The 15,712-nt window shown below is 51.1% G+C and overlaps 1 long non-coding RNA gene across 2 annotated transcripts in view; it reads left to right on the top strand.

The window, feature by feature from the left end:
* Positions 1 to 15,378, top strand: part of LOC125163044 (uncharacterized) — a 33,659-nt gene extending 18,281 nt beyond the window's left edge. The window contains exon 3 of one of the 2 annotated variants that reach the window (XR_007151250.1): positions 15,185 to 15,378. This is a non-coding gene — a long non-coding RNA (uncharacterized LOC125163044). Of the gene's footprint in view, positions 1 to 3,252; positions 3,497 to 15,184 lie in introns of those variants that run through there. The other variant, XR_007151251.1, reaches the window with a different exon arrangement.
* The last annotated feature ends 334 nt before the right edge of the window (positions 15,379 to 15,712 follow it).

The raw sequence follows: 15,712 nt of genomic DNA, 5'->3' as shown, positions 1-15,712 counted from the left end.
AGTTCTTTGTATGAGTCTGGACACCTCAAAGATAGGACCCTAGCCACCCTCATTTCACACTTATCTTTTCCCATGGGAATATTTCCTTTCTAGACAGGGAAAACCACACACACGCACACACACAGAGTAATTTGAAAGTTGAAATTTAAACCATCACATGGCCAGTGGATTGTGCAGAAAAACCATAAAGACAGGAAAAAAAAAAGTCTACCAAAAGACAGACAAATGGAAAGAAATGCAGAGGGACAAGGAGAAAGAAAGTTCATGCCTGAAACCGGAAGGTCAAAGAGTACCGTAGGGGCAGACGTGGCCCTCAATTATCATCGGGTGACTTAAAATACGACAAAATATCCCCAAATGCAAGATTCTGAACTATAGGGGAGGAAAGAGTTTCCAAGCAGATGTACCTATATATTTTCCTTAATAATTTCAGCGAAGTGTGGATAATGAACAAAAGGCCCGATGGCTCATCTAACTTTCCAGTTGTCAAAGCCAATTGGATGCAGAGAGGACGGAGTTGATGACACACGAGAACAGGTTTGCATTTCAAGCGCAGGTCTGAGTCTTAGCTGAGATTTGGGGCTGACTGAGTTAGAGGCATCACCAAAACCAGCCATTGGGATCCACCTGCATAAATACTATTGTATATTGTATTACACGTAGACGTACACGTCGATGCTTGCCTCTGTCCAAGCATATCCAGGTGTTAGCAGGAAAGTGACTATATGTAAGAGGTCTAGATACCTGCCTGAGAAAGTTGGTGGGTGTCCCACAAATGGGCCCCAGAGCTCATTTCTAGATTACAGAAAAATGAACACAAGGATAATGCGTGTAAGGCACTGTGTTCATGGACCTCTCTGCATTGTATTGAGTGTAGGCTATCGCCAACAATGTAGATGCAAATGCCATCTCACCTAGGAAGCCCTCCCCACTTGCCCGGTCTCAGGGAACTTTCTCTCCACGACTCCTCTACAGATGGGCTCTGTCTGGGGCTATAGGTCTGGCCAGTTCTTGATAAACTCTCGCTCAAGTCTCATCTGCCCATCGAGCTGGGAAGGGATCACCGTGTTGACGTGCGGCCGTGCTGGGCCATGTTAGGTCCCCTGTGAAGCCCCGTGGGCTAATTAGAATAGTGGCCCTACCTGGATAGCAATAATTCTGAATCAAACCCACTTCCTAGGTCCCTGTTCATCTCATAAGTAGGATAAGAATGTCGTTGGAATCATGTTGTTTAGTCATGGAAGGGCTAACGCAGCACCACCACTCATTCAGCATATTGTCTAGACCAGCTGTTTTGTTTTGTTTTGCTTTTTTCACAGCAAGACTTTCTCAGTGAAGGGGGCAGGGCATCGGTTTACATTCTAGCGCAAGCTCGCTATTTTGTGCTCGTCTGGTGGCTTTACTCCAAGGTGCCCTGACCAAGGGCACCGTCTTCATCTTACAGACGTGGACTTAGAGGTCGAGAGAGAGGGAGTGACGTGTCCACGGTTTCACAGCAAGAGATAGAGCTGGCAGCCGGGCCTGGGCCTGCGGACACCAAGGTCTATGACAATAACGAAACAATAGTGCGGTAATGCCTGTAATTCTCGCACAAGATCACACAGCATCTGTGGCGTGGTGCTGAGAATGGGACGTGGCGGGATTCAGTCTCCGCACGTGACGAAACGGAAGCACAGGGACGACAGAGACGAGGCCTGAGGCAGAGAGGAGGATGCTGGCAAAAGACGGGACGCTAGTCTGTTCCCGCCTCCAGCCCAGCCCTCGTCCCGACACGTCCGGCTTCAGATGAGCGAACGTGGCCCTTCGTCCCCCAGAAATGGCCAAGAAGCGTGGGGACAGGCGGAACTTCCAGGCCTCGTTAAGATAACCGCAGGATGACGGGCTACGTTCCGGAAAAGTCTCAGCCAAGGAAAGGCTCCAAGTGCTTGGCGGCCCCGTCTGTGATAGAGCTTAACCTCAGTGAGGCCTTACACCTGTGTCTTGTGCGAGCCAAGCCTGCTGGTTGTCTCGAAGCATCTCGGGAACAGAGTATGGTGAAGATACACATGTCCATCATAATTTAATCTCCACACGTGCTGGTAGCAAAGAAAAGTCTCTGACACGAAGCACTTTGTAAACTGTGGCCCTGAAGCAAACGGTGGGTCTTATTCTTATTTCCGAGCCTAAAACAACCAGCTGTTTGACATTTTCCAATTAAAAGTATGGGCCTGGGATACTTGCCCGTTAAAAATGTAACACCACCCATAAAATCTCAGCTTTTTTTCATTTTCGTTTTTTAAGAACACAAATTAGGCCAATTAAATAGTTTAAATGACTTTCTTTTTTCTTCTTTTAAGCAGAGGAAGCCATACACAGGAACCAATAGGTCCCTCACAAAGATTTGCTGTTTCCCCTGGAGCAGACACCCACAGAAGGGACAGCCACAAATAAATCTCTTTGCAGTTTTTACAACCGAGGGTCGGTCAAACTTTCACAGGCCTCACATAAACCTCTCCTTGCACGTGGTGATCCTGGGAACGCTTTATTTCTACTCCAACTTCCCGTCTGGATGCTAGTGCCCAGTGGGCCAGGGATGGGGTCTGCGGCCTCAGGGTCCCCTTGGTGCCCACGGCTGCCTAATGAGGCCTTGTCTGTTGTATTGAAGTGAGCCGACCTGGCCGATAGGCCGATAGTTCCTTTCCTCTTCTCCCAGGAGAACTGGGGACTTCTGCGGAATGAAGTCTGGGCTTCGCAGAAGGACACTAACCTGCGTGTAGAGAAGAATGGGGAAGAATCTCTCTCTCTAGATGTTTTCTGATTTTTTCTGACTTACACGCCCAACAAATAGAACTGCTCTAAGAGTATGCCTTTGATGTGTGGTCGGGGCTGCCTCGGAAAGCCGAGAATTCCGTGGTGGAAAATCCCTATTCTAATTTGAACACTGCTTTGCAAAGTCAACTCCGAAGTTTTCAGAAAGATTTCATGGTCCACTGCCTCTGGGATAAAGTTGAAACTCCTGGGCCAGCCCTGGGTGGAGCCGGAGGAGGGTCAGGGCCGCGAGAGTGGCTGGAACTTGGTCCAAACTTGACTAGTTACTTCCCGGTTGAGCCTCATGTGCTCTTTTCTGAGACGGGGTTAACGATAACATCTAAACCCTTACGGTTTTTGTGAAGATTGAAGGAGGTCATGAAAATAGAGGGTCTGACCTCCCCAAACTCTGAAGTCCTCACTCTCTCTCCCCCCTTCTTACCGCCTTTCCTCTGGACTTGTTAGGTCATACTCAGAGGCAGGCCCCGGCGTAAACATGGAGTCGTGAATTCCACGAGGTTCCAGTCTTCGAGGAGCACATCATACCTGCTAGAACGCACAGCCAAGGAGATTGGTAATGATGTGGCACCGGCTGTGCTGATGGAGTCAGAGAGGGAAGGTCTAATCCGGACAGTTTCCACTGTCCCTCTGGGTCTGAGCAGCACCTTCCCCAGCTTTTATGAATACAGCTGTTTTCATAACCATTGCGCCTCTGCCCAGGAGCGTCCTTCAGCGTGTGGGGGAGGGGGTGTGCACAACAGCAGAGAGAGAGAGAGCCCACCAGGGGCTCGTGGCCTCCCAGGAGAATCCAAGGGGCTTCAGGCAGCCACTGGTCTGCTCCTGGGCCACCATCCATGAAGGAAGCGCTAAAGGGGGAGAAGATGGCTACCGTCCAGAGATGGGGACAAGGGGCCTTATGGGTGACCATCTCCAGCTCCGGCTCAGGGAAGACAGGCCTGCGGGAGAGTGTTTCTCATATGTGGGTCACTTCACAGTCAAGTTGTCAGAAGGGATGATAAACTGAGTTTGTCTGGAGGCAGAATATTTGAATAGGGTGGGGTCTGTTGAAGACTCCACCTCTCCTTTGGGCCCTCGAAAGGCCCTGGGGGTGGCTATTTGGGTGTTGGGCAGGCAGGGTCCCTCGGTGGTGGGGGCAGTGGCCAAGAATCAAAGGGCCTCCGTCCACCCAACTCACGGAGTCTTGGAGGGCACGAGTGTGAGCCCAGCAGGCCCTGTCCAGTGGATGCAGCCTGTCAAGTGCCCCCCGGCCCCCGTCTCTCTCCTGAGCACAAAAGCCTGTTGTCTGGGGAGCTCAGAGAGTGGGCACAGACCATCCTCTTTTCTCTGTGTCATTAATGTAATCTATTTGATCTCGAGGGTGGTTTTGTTCCAGTCTCTCAAGAGAGTGGGGGGAGGGAAGGAGGCACGTCTTCTGACTTTAGAGACTAGAAACACTTAAACGTGACGATTAAGGCCAAGAGAAACAAGTCTTGGGTCCTCGTTTCCTGGTCAGGAAAGAGCTAATAGTCAATGTCTCTTGGACAGTCCCCTCTTCTTTGGAATGCAACTGTGTTTCTTATCATTATTGCTAACAATACAACAGTTGTTTACATTTATTTATGCACCCCTAGCCTCTCTTTCGAGAAGCTTTTGACATACCAGTAAAATAGGTTTACAATGAATACATGAAGGAATCATGGCTAAGAGAAAAGAAAAACAGAAGAGACAAGACAGTAACAGAATAAAGGTAAGAAGACAAATTTGTCCCTCTAGAGGTCTGGGCAGTAGCTGGATGCGGGCCAGGACTCAATTCTGAGCTTCCTGGTAACCACGGTAATGAGGGAAACACTCATATACATGGTGTGCGTCATCAACAAGAAACGCGGCTGCCTCAAAAGCAGGCTCTTTATGATATATTAAGAAATAATATCAATAAAATTCTCTAAAAGATCTAGATATTGGGAGATAGGCTCCTTCGGGAACTCTTAAGTTCATAAATATCTTTAGGGCAGCATTTTCTGAATTGTGTTCCGTGAAACACTGATTCTGGGGTGCATCAAGAGGTGTTCCCCCTCCCCAAAGAAGAAGTGTTCCCCCAAATCAGACACTGTGGCCAGATGAACAGAATTAGTATTCACACTTAATTTCCCTCTTGGAGATTTGCAATGCCTCCATTCTCCTGAGGACTTGAAAGAGTCTGAGGAAAAGAAATGGGGTAAATTTGGTTCAAATAATTATTTCCCAGAGTTTTTTGGTGACAGTACCAGAATTTGGAGGAACCTCTGGTTTTCCTGGGGCCCTTTTGTGGGAAGTGGGGTACTTTCTAAAAGCCAGGCTCTGTGTCTTCAGGAGAGTTAGTGTGTGCATAAGGTTCCTTCCTGGGCTTCCTCCACCTTCTGCCCTGCCCTGGGTGGAGGGGGGCGACTGGGCTTCCTCAGCAAGAGCATCACAGGGACCATCAGGGTCTGATCCCAGCTCCTGCCGGCACCTGGGGGCCCTTGCAAGGCCTTCGGAGTTAAATGTCTACATGACTAACGAAACCCCCCTTGCCGATGTTGACCCGTCTTGTTTCATGAGACTTCTGCTGACAAGCTTCAGTCTCCATTTCACCTAAGACTCCCCAGGCGCCCCCGGGGCGTGGTGGGGAAAAGCAGGGCAGAAGGTGGGAGAACACCGTCTTGCCACATCGAGGCAGCAAGATTAATAAATGATACATATCTGTGGGATCTCAACAGGGGCAGGAGGCTGGCAGTTCCGGGTCGGCTTCTTGGAGGAAGTGACACTTTAACAAAGATTTAAAAGATTGGCAGGAGTCATACAAAGGAGAAGGTATGGGGTCCCATTTGGGGCCTGGCTGGAACAAATGGTCAGAATTGGCTCTGGGGGGAACAAATGGCAGGGACCAGTCTGCTGGAGAGGAGCAGGAGACGGAGGGCCTGGCTGACAAGCTTGGGCTTCCTGGTCTAGGGACCAAGGGGAGGCACTGAAGGACCCCCAGGGGCGATGGCAGGGCTTTTCTGTTAGAAAGAGCCTCTTAGTGATGTTGGACGGTGACACAGAAGGACACATACGGACTGAGTGGCTGAGGCCAGGGTCCCCAGCCACCCGCCCAGGGTGACGGCTGCAGGAGAGGGGTGGGGCTCCAGCCTTCACCCTCGGTTCCAGTGGATAATGGGAGGACATGAGCTCTCCGTGCTCCCTGGAAGATTGGCTCTCTCTCTGGCTGGACGTCAGAACAAATTAAGGGCACTTGTCTCACAAGCCCCACCTGGCCGGCAGCGTGGTCGGGCCAGGCTGGCAGGGGAGATGTGTCCCCAGCAGCATCTCGGACCTTGGCCACTGGCCTCGGAGCGAGAAAGGCTGTTCCTGCCCTGCCTGTTTAGTGAATGGTAGATAAAAGTATGAGAGACTATGACAGCCAAAGACCTGTGTCAGTGTCACGGTCCGAGGTTTTCTGTGCTCATCAACGCGGCAGACAGAAGCCTCACGCCCTATCAGAGTCCCGGCTGGAGTACAGAAGCAGCCAGAGGCTGGGTGGCCAGGGGCTGGCCACCACACCCCGTATTTCCATCTTGCAAAGTGCGCTCACAAGAATGGTCTCATTTGATTTCTGTCTTAGTCGGTTCTGGCCGCTACAATAAAACTACCATAGACTTGGTGGGGGTTGGGAGGGCGCTTAAGCAACAGACATTTATCCTTCACGTCTCTAGAGGCTGGGACCCCCAAGATCGAGGCACTGGCAGATTCGGTGTCTGGTGAGAGCCAGCTTCCTGGTCCACAGACGGCCTGTCTTCTTCATGTGTCCTCACAGGGCAGAAAAGAAGAGAAGGGACCTCTCTGAGGCTCCACCCTCGTGACCTAATTACCTCCCAAAGCCCACATCTCCTAGTCCGGTCACACTGGGGGTTAGGATTTCAACCTAAGGCTTCAGGGAGGAATAAACGTGTGTGTTACAGCACACTGCATTCTGCCCTCTGACGCTGATACTCCTTAAATCCCCATCACTACATCCCGTTATCCGGGCGGCCCTCCTGCATCTCCCCCTCTGGGCCGGTGCACCTGCTCCGTGCACTTACCTTCTCAGGTGACCCCTCTCGTGGCGTTTATGCCACATTCAGATCACGGCTTCATTTGTATTTTTCACTGCCTGTAGGCAGAGCCCTCCATCAGCTCTCAGAGGTATCCCATGCCGGGCACACACAGGGCTTCACCAATATTCGATGAATGAATGAATGAATGAATGAATGAAAAGCTTCACTTTCTCCTGGTTAAAAAAACCTTGATGCTCGGGCCTCGGGAAAACTTCCTCCACTCTTGGGGCAGCTGGGCTGGTAGGTCTAACTATGGGCGAATCCGAGCATTGGATTCCCTCGTGTTGCCCAGCTGAGGACCTCGGTGGTTTCTGGAGTCTGTCCACCTGTATAAGCTTGTCAGGATTTGGGGGCGAGCAGTTATTTTGGTGAATTATGGAGAGTCAGATATCAGCCAATGCCTGCTGATGCTTTGAGAGGGTGGGGATATGAGGGGCATTTTGAAAAATGACTTATTTTGAGGGAAGTGGGATGCTTGCTATGGAAATTTTATAAATGCAGATAAGCAAAATGAATTAAAAAAAAAATAAATGAATAAAACAATTATCCTATCTTAGGGCTATTGAGCACCTGGCCGGGCCACTCAGGTTTGAGTAGAGGGAGCGTGGACACCGCCTCTCGGCGGAGGAATGTGACCATCCCACGGCAGGGAGAGCATCCGGGAAGGAGACGCGCTGATGTGGCCATCGTGGGGGAATAGAACTTCTCACAATTAAATCTCAGTACGAACTGTGAAGATGGTCAATGAAGCTACAATTATTTCAGCTGGGAGTCCTTTATTGTTGCACTAAAGTAAAAAAAAAAAAAAAAAAAAAAAAAAAATCTTGGCTACATGGTGCACAACCGTCTGACCCCGTATAGCGCTTCTCGGGTTTCAAAAGCCACTTTGTTCGCCGCTCACAATTTCCCGGTGGGGATCATCACCCCCGTTTTACAGCCATGGAAACTGAAGTCTAGAAGGGAATAAAGAATTTCTGCAGTGTCAGCACCTCGTGGACTGGGGAACAGATCTAAATATTCTGCTTCAATCCCAGAGGGCTGTCTTCTCCTCCACGTCGCCACTTACTGTGATTACAACCCCCCAGGGGTCACATTCCACACCCAGAAAATTGTAACACTGACCCAAAAGGTAAGACTTCCTTTTTAATGTTTTAACTTTAGCGTGGCCTTCAGCCTTTGACTCTAGAATGGTGTGTACTGAGTAAACATTCCCTCAGAGCTGGATGACCGGGGTTTGATTAGCGGAAGGAATGCTCGGCGGAAGGAACTGGGAAAAAGGGTGGCCCGGCATTTGAAAATGGCACCCAGTTCTTGAGTGAGCAAATATCTGAAAGTCTTTACCACTGTCTGGGCAGTCTAGGTGGGTGCCTACCTCTTGGTGAAAGTAATAGGACTTTGCAGACGATGATCTGGACCCTTGAAAGTCCTCCGGAGACCCTGGTTCTCTCACTCTCGGAGACCCCGCCCCACATCCTGTCATATGTGACGGGACTCCTTCGTTCCATATTATGTATTATGGGGTTTTTGTTATTTTGCTATAAAAAAGTTCAAAAGAACTCTGCAGTTTTGCTTTTAAAATTATTTAGCTATGGGTAACTTGATTAATTTACCATAAGGTCTTTTTCTTTTCTTTTTTTTTTTTTTTTTCCTTCTCAATCTATTTGGAAATTCATGCCACGTGCAAATATATAACCTCCACACTGTTTTCTAATGCAATGAAATGCTCACAAGTGATAAATTTAACAATTACGAAGTGGCATGGGACATAGTGTTAGCTTTTTAAGACAATTAATTAAACATTTACCTATTTTGATTTTGCTGTTTTTGTTTTGTGTTTCAGAACCAGGTTTTTTTTTTTTTTTTTTGTCAGCTCTCAAATTTTTTTTGTGGGACCCTTTAAAAAGCTCACAAGCTGGATCCTGGAGCTATGGAGCCTGGCCGATAAGATGATTCTGATTGCACAGAGCCTAGTGCTTTCTCAATGAAAAGGGTCCCCCAAGTCCCTATGGTTGTGTCGTCAGAGCTGAAGCCATGAAGAGAAGCCATTCCTCATTACGAAATGTTTTTTTGGGCCAAGGGTACACACTTGTCCTGTTCTAAATGCTGTTGCTGGCAGGGACCTTTGCCACTCAGTCAACGGACTGAGTCCAGGAGGATGACCAGATAATCCGGGAGGCTCTGAATTCGCCATCATTAATTCAGATGGTCCAATTCTGGTCATCAGTTCAGGTCGATCTGAAATACCAGTGGGCCAGAGAGTGTGATGAGGGAAAAACTCTTACGGAGAAGAAAATGGGCCAGGGAAATGGACTTGCTTAAGCCCAGTCGTGGAAGGAGTTTGGGGTAGAGAAGGCCACTCACGTCATTAAAAAGCCCATGGCGTGGCAGAGGCTCTGATGAATTTCATCTGGCCAGTCCAACATCTTTTCAAGGGGAGCTTGAACTCCATTTCATAGATTGGACCCCTTGGGTTGAAATAGGCCAATATTTGCCCAAAGTGACCCGGTGACAGGAACCCAGTGCTGCCTAATTCCAAGGCTCTGCTATGTCTTCCTGCCGTTGCGATGGAGAGACATGCTTACGATTTTTTGGAGGAAATTAGCAGCATGTTTTGAGGTTTGTGCTTGGAATACCAGCAGGCTTAAGGAGATTGCAGGAGCAATGTCTTTTAGGATTTTCCATTTGCAGAAGCCACAATCCTATAACAAACAGTCGGTATGAAAGAACTGGAGAGAAGTAAATTAAGGGCTTACAAGAAGCAATCAAGCCTTTGTCTAGAGTAGTGGAACCAAGAACCCAGTTGGCTAACAAATCCTCGTGGAGCACCTACCTGCTCCGTGCAGGGGTCCCTGAGGGATGATAACCTCTCAGGTTTGGGTCCTCCGGTGCAGACAGGCACGGAAGTGGATAGAAGGAGCTCTGGCCTACGAGTCAGAAGATCAGAATTTGCAAACTTTTCTTCCTCTCCCTGGCTGCGTGGCCTCGGACAAATGAATGCACCTCTCTGAGCCTCGGTTACCATTTTGTAAGATGGAGATGCTAATTCTTGCTCAAGCCACCTTCGGGCTCGACATTCCTGTGGATCCCCGCGGAACTACGGCGTGTGGTAAACTACTATCCTCTTTATGACTGTCCCTTTGGCAGACCCAGTCTGCGGGGGAAGAGGTATGTCGTTTCTTTGTCCTCGGCACAGGGTCTGGCACATGGTGGCCAGGTACTGGGTGGGCCCGGGAGGAATAAAGCTGTAAATCTCTTACATCTTAGCTAAAATAACCTCTCCTAGTGCACATAGACCTTAACTGGAATCTTTCTGCCCTGTTGATACTTTAAATAATAAAGACCACTTCTTGTCAAGGATCCAAACTCTTCTTGCGCTGACCAGGAGTCTATCAATCCACAAGATGCTTCATTGAAATCAACCTGTTTTGCAAAACAGCTTTATGGTCTTTTTCTGATGAAGCCAGATGAATCCTGCAGCCATCAACCCGGGGAGGGCGTTTCTCCTTTCCTGCAGCTCAATGTTCACAAATAATCTTCTCTTTTGATCCATACCACCGATTAGGCAAGGGTCCTTTGTAACTCCCGGAATCGCAGCATCCGGGACTGTCAGCTCCAAAAGGGCCCTCGAGAGTTACATATTCCTACTGCCCTAGTGTAGGGGAGAAGGTCTGCTGCAGAGTGTGAAGGAACTTGTTCAAGGTCATAGAGCAGAGCCAGTCTTGCAAGGAGTTGTGTCTCTTTTCCTTAACTCAATGGAAATGGCTACTGTCCAGGACGTCTCTGGATAAAGCCAGCGGTCCTCTCTGGATACGCCGTGTCACCGAGTTGAGCCACGAAGCAGTTTCATCATCTGATGGGTTCCCAGCTCTGTCAAGACTTTTGCCAAGTGCTCTCCGATGCGGCACTCCGCGCAGACCCTGCAGAGAGGGACACACGCTGTGGACGTTCTCATGGCCCAGCTCACGGTGGGAACATCCGAGGGCTGGAGTGGCCCTGGGGTGCTCTGCAGCGTGGGTGGAGGGGACTCTCGTTCTCCCCGGCCATAAACTCACAGGGCCGTGGGAGAGGTGGGAGAGGACTGGTGTCCTGGAAGGCGGGCCTGAGAACAGTGGTGGGTTGGTGGCCACAAGAGCCGTCCCGAATGGCCTGTGCAGTACCTTGATCTGGAACATGCTGGGGGGTTGTTGGCTGCAGTCACAGATTAGTCAGATTCCCAGCTGGCGTCTCTGAGCAGGGAGCTGCGGTGAAAAGGCCTGAGTGACTTCCTTCCTCCTTCACTAAAGCAGGCCTGGAGAGTGAGGCCCTCGCACTGTAATTACATGTAGGCAGGAAACAAATAGCTAAGACCTGTCTCCAAGTGAGGAAGGAAGGAAGACATCCAGGGCTCTGGGGATTCTTTATCTTCTGTTCTTGAGGCGCTGGGAAAATAAGAACTGCTATCTACTTTTAAATCTTTGCCAACCCTGGCGAAGTGGGTATTATTAGCCTTAGTCCACAGAGAAACGATAGGGTGAGTTCCCCACGGCTGCGGTGCCAGCGGGTCGTGTCACGGAGCTGGGGCTGAAAGACACTTCTGCCTGACTGCAGCCCCCGCCGGTCTCTCTGCCTCGGCTGTATGTGGCCTGGACACTTTCTCTTAGAGCTCAGGGTGGCCTCCTCGCGTCGCACAGGACGCCTGACCAAGCAGGCCGAAGTCCAGTACATGCTTTTGTCCATACCCCGTGCACCCCGGGCTCTCTTCTGCTTCCGCTTCTGCCCAGAGGGAAGGGGACCTCCTCTGCACAGGCTATCTGCTCAGGAGCCTGCTCCCACGGGGCCACAGCCACCCCCCAGGGGCACTGTTTTGGTACCACGCAAAGGTACTGTGATGGCCTTATGTTAGCTGGGGTCATTGTAACTTCCCCGGGCCTCAGCCTTTTCTCTTGAAAAGTGGCGATCTTACTCCGACCATCTGCCGCGAGCCCCGGGCCAGGCACAGAAGGGTTAGGGCTGCACGATGCACTCACTGTTTGTATATGTGTAACCTGCCGGGTGGCAAGGCCATGCGACGCATCCCTTAAATTCTGACGCGCGTGGTGTTTCCTACTGGCTGGTCCAGTTCCCGGGGTGGGTTTCGGTAAATGCAGGCTTCCCTGCTGGACCGTGTGGGTACAAAGTAGATGACCCTGGCCTTCCCCGCGGGGCTGCCTGTGACCACCAGATGGGAGAAAGCTGTGTGTGTGTGTGTGTGGAGGGGGGGTGTCTCTGGTTTAGATACAGGCCAGGGGGAGATGCGACAGCCAGCACCTCTTTCCCCTCTGTCAGGAGAGTGACAGAGCCCCGCCCCACCCCAAATCACCTGCACTGGTGCCCCCTGAATGCACAAGCCCTTTTAAAGGAAATGTATTCACTTCCCTCTGCTTTCCAGGCGGGTTTCTATTCTTTGTCAGGATGCACCCTCTCGCCTCTGGCAACATCCCTGGGCCGCAGCCTTGGGGCTGCTTCGCCCTCCCCCCCCCAACCCCAGAGCGTGAACCACAGTGCCGTGGGCACAGTAGGTGCTCTGGTTACCTTGCTTGAAGAAGTGCCTAAGTGAACGCCCTGGGCGGTTCTGACCTTGCTCTGGCATCCCAGGGCTTTGTGACCTTGACTTGCTCCCCCTTCCCCACGGGGCCTCGGCTCGCAGGGCCTGGGCCTGACCGGCTCCCCTTCTCCGCAGGCCCAGGCCCATTAAGCCGCCATCTTCTCTCACCTCATTATCGCCTTGGCCTGGGGAAGCCTCCGGGGAGGCAGGGAGCCCCTGAGAGCGCCGAGGTTTCCCCTCGGCCCTCCCCCTAGAAGACAGAAAGCCAGCCCCGGAGGGAGTGTCTTCTCTGCGGTTTGAGAGAGGCCTTCTTCCCTCGAGCTCAGTAAACACACCCCAGAGCGGTGGGAGCCGGGGCCAGTGGCCCGGGCGCCTTCGCCTTTGGCTTCCCAGAGCCCGGCCTTTATCTCCGGGGCAGATAAGAGCCCAGGCTGGGCTCTGTGCTGCGGGAAGGGGAGCGGGGGGAGGGGAGCGGGAGCCATAAAGCAGGGCGGGGCCGACGGTTTAGGACGGGGTCCTGGGGAGCCAGAGCTTTGAACTCTGCCCTCTGAGGAGAGGAGGTCTTTATGGCAGGAATGAGGCCCCCAGCCGGGCCCTGGGCACCCTGACTGCCGGCGAGACAACAGAGCCCCCGAGGTGGGACCGGCTGCCGGAAACGGGGCTCCGGGGCTTTATTGACTTGTAAACGACACCGTTAAGAGGAAACCCTCACCTTGGCTGGAAACAGCTGTGTGAGTGGCTGTAAATCTGGCCGGGACCGCGCGTTCCCTGGGCGGGAGAGGGGTGGGGGGAGGGGGAGACAGGGGTGCGGTGGGACGGGCCCGTCGTGACCGTGCACAGGAAGGGGGCTGATGAGCGGGGCTGAAGACAGATCCCCCCAAAAGGGGAGAAAAGCATTCCCAGAAATATACGAGTCATCGTCGGCAGCGTCAACCCAGAGAAAGGGACGTCGCGAAGCCCGGGACGACAGAAAACCGTGTGTGTGCGGAGAGGGGAGGGACTGTGGGTCGAGCCCATCTTGGCTTCCGCAGACAAGTCCATGAGCAGCCCAGGCCTCCCATAAAAACGAAACATAATAATACCCTTCAAAGGGTATAATAATTCAGGGAGATGATAGGAGAGCACCTTGCCCATTGAGAGGCTCCAGAAATGAATCTTCTTTCTTCTCCCGTTGATAACAAAACAATATGGAGATTTGGGATCTTGGCGAGCTTTTTTATTGGGGGGGGGGGGATCTTTGTCATTTCGTGGAATTAGATAACTTGGCAAAACAAAAGACAAGACTGCTAGCTGCTTAAGGGCAGTGAAGGTCCTGCCTTATTCAGTTTTGTTTGCTTAGTTGCTAATAAGAAACTTGGTATGGAATAGTGAGAATGTGTTTGATAAATGTTTGATTTAAATAAGAGAGGGAAGGAAGGGAGGGGGCAGGAGGGAAGGTAGGGAAGGAGAGAGGAGAGAAGGAAGGAAAGGGGGAAGGAAGCAAGGAAGGAAGGAAGGGAGGGAGGGAGGAAGACAGGAAGTAGAAAGGAAGGGAGCAAGGAAGAAGGAAGGGAGGGAGGGGGGAAACAAGGTCATTTTCTTCTGGATCCAGTCTAGTAGTTGGAACCCAGAGGAGCGAAGGAAGTAAGATTTGCCGATTTCAACGGCCAGCCAATGCATCATAAAACTCCGTTCTCACAGCCACCAGGAAGACCCTGAGAATGATTGCCCAAGTTGTGCCATTTACTTATTAACCAGGAAGTAAATTTGCGTTATGGGCACGTTATTTACTCTGTTGGAAAATACCTTCACGGCGCCCCTGTTTTCTCCTTTCTGATGGTAAGATTTAAATGAGGTAATATGCGTGAAGCTGTTAACACAGCAATTGGAAAACAGTAAATGCTCAACACGTGCTGGATGTTATTACCCTTCAGGATGGAGAAGCTGGCCCAGAGCGGTTAAGTAACTTGGCCAACCCACGAGGCTGAACGATGTCATAGCCCGGATTCCCACCTGGCTCCTAACGCTCACACTCCGGATTCTGCGCTAGGTTCTGGTGCTGCGGAAACACCATGAGCCGTCGTGGTGCGAGGGATCCCCGCAGCCGGATGGTCTCGACGTGAATTGTCAGCTGTAACTTGTTTGGAGATACAGCTTATCCGCTCAGCTCGTGGAAAGTTCACGGGCCCCTGGGATCCTTATCTCTGCCTGAGGAATACCTTCGTTCATTAATGAGCAAACTACCGAGTAAATAAATAAACACAAGCAAAGGGGAGGCCGAGATGTTAGGCAAACATTTGCAGAGCACGATGCCAGGCCTTTCCGGGGCTGGGAGCTGCCGAGATCTACCCCCGCTCAGATGCCCAGGGCTTGCCTGAAAGACAGAAAGTCTCCTTCAGAAAACCCCTGGGGGCTACCTGGACTCTGTACCCCAGAGACGCCTTCTATCTCTGGGCATCAGTTTCTCATCTGTATGACAAGGACGCAGGGTGACATGTGGCATTTCACAGCATTTTGATTCCTTAATGATTCACAGTGAAAGAGATCTGAACCCAGGAATCGCCAGGGTGCCTCCATGTCTGAGAGTCCAGTCTGATTTTTGCAGTGGCTTGAGTGTTTTCAATGATTTGGGGGGATTATCAAATGCAGACATAGCTCTTACTGCGTGCAAGGCACTGTTCGAAGTGCTTACAAATACTGATTTATTCGCTCCTCACCTCAGTGCCATGAGGAAGTCACCTTTATTCTCATCCCCTTCTTACAGATGAGGAAGCGAGGCCCGGACTTTGGAGAATCCGAAGCTGAGCAGCCTGGGTCCTCCAGGCTGAGCAGTCTCCTCTCAAAACTGATGAAAGCAGAATGGGTTTCAATTTGCCACATGCCTTTCAATCTTCCAAGGAAGGATGGAATAAAGGAGGTAAAGGTGGGGGCAGAGAAGAAAGATGGCTGATGTGTAGAAAACGGAGATGCGTTCGAGAGAAAGTGGGTGGGAGGGTCTGGGGATCTGGGCTCTCTTTTTTGGGGGGGCAGAAAGGAGGATGTCTGGGGGCACCTGGGTGGCTCAGTGTCGTGATCTCACGGGTCGTGGGTTCGAGCCCCATGTTGGGCTCTGTGCTGACAGCTCAGGGCCTGGAGCCTGCTTTGGATTCTGTGCCTCTCTCTCTCTCTCTGCCTCTCCCCTGCTTGTGCTCTCTCTCTCTCTCTCTCTGTCAGAAATAAACATTAAAAAAAATTAAAAAATAAAAAGAAAGAAGGATGTCTGGGCACCTGTGCTGGAATCGGTCCTCCAGAA

The sequence above is a fragment of the Prionailurus viverrinus genome, chromosome A3 (genome assembly GCF_022837055.1).
Source record: "Prionailurus viverrinus isolate Anna chromosome A3, UM_Priviv_1.0, whole genome shotgun sequence".
Taxonomy (NCBI): domain Eukaryota; kingdom Metazoa; phylum Chordata; class Mammalia; order Carnivora; family Felidae; genus Prionailurus; species Prionailurus viverrinus.
This window is presented reverse-complemented; position numbering and strand designations above follow the sequence as displayed.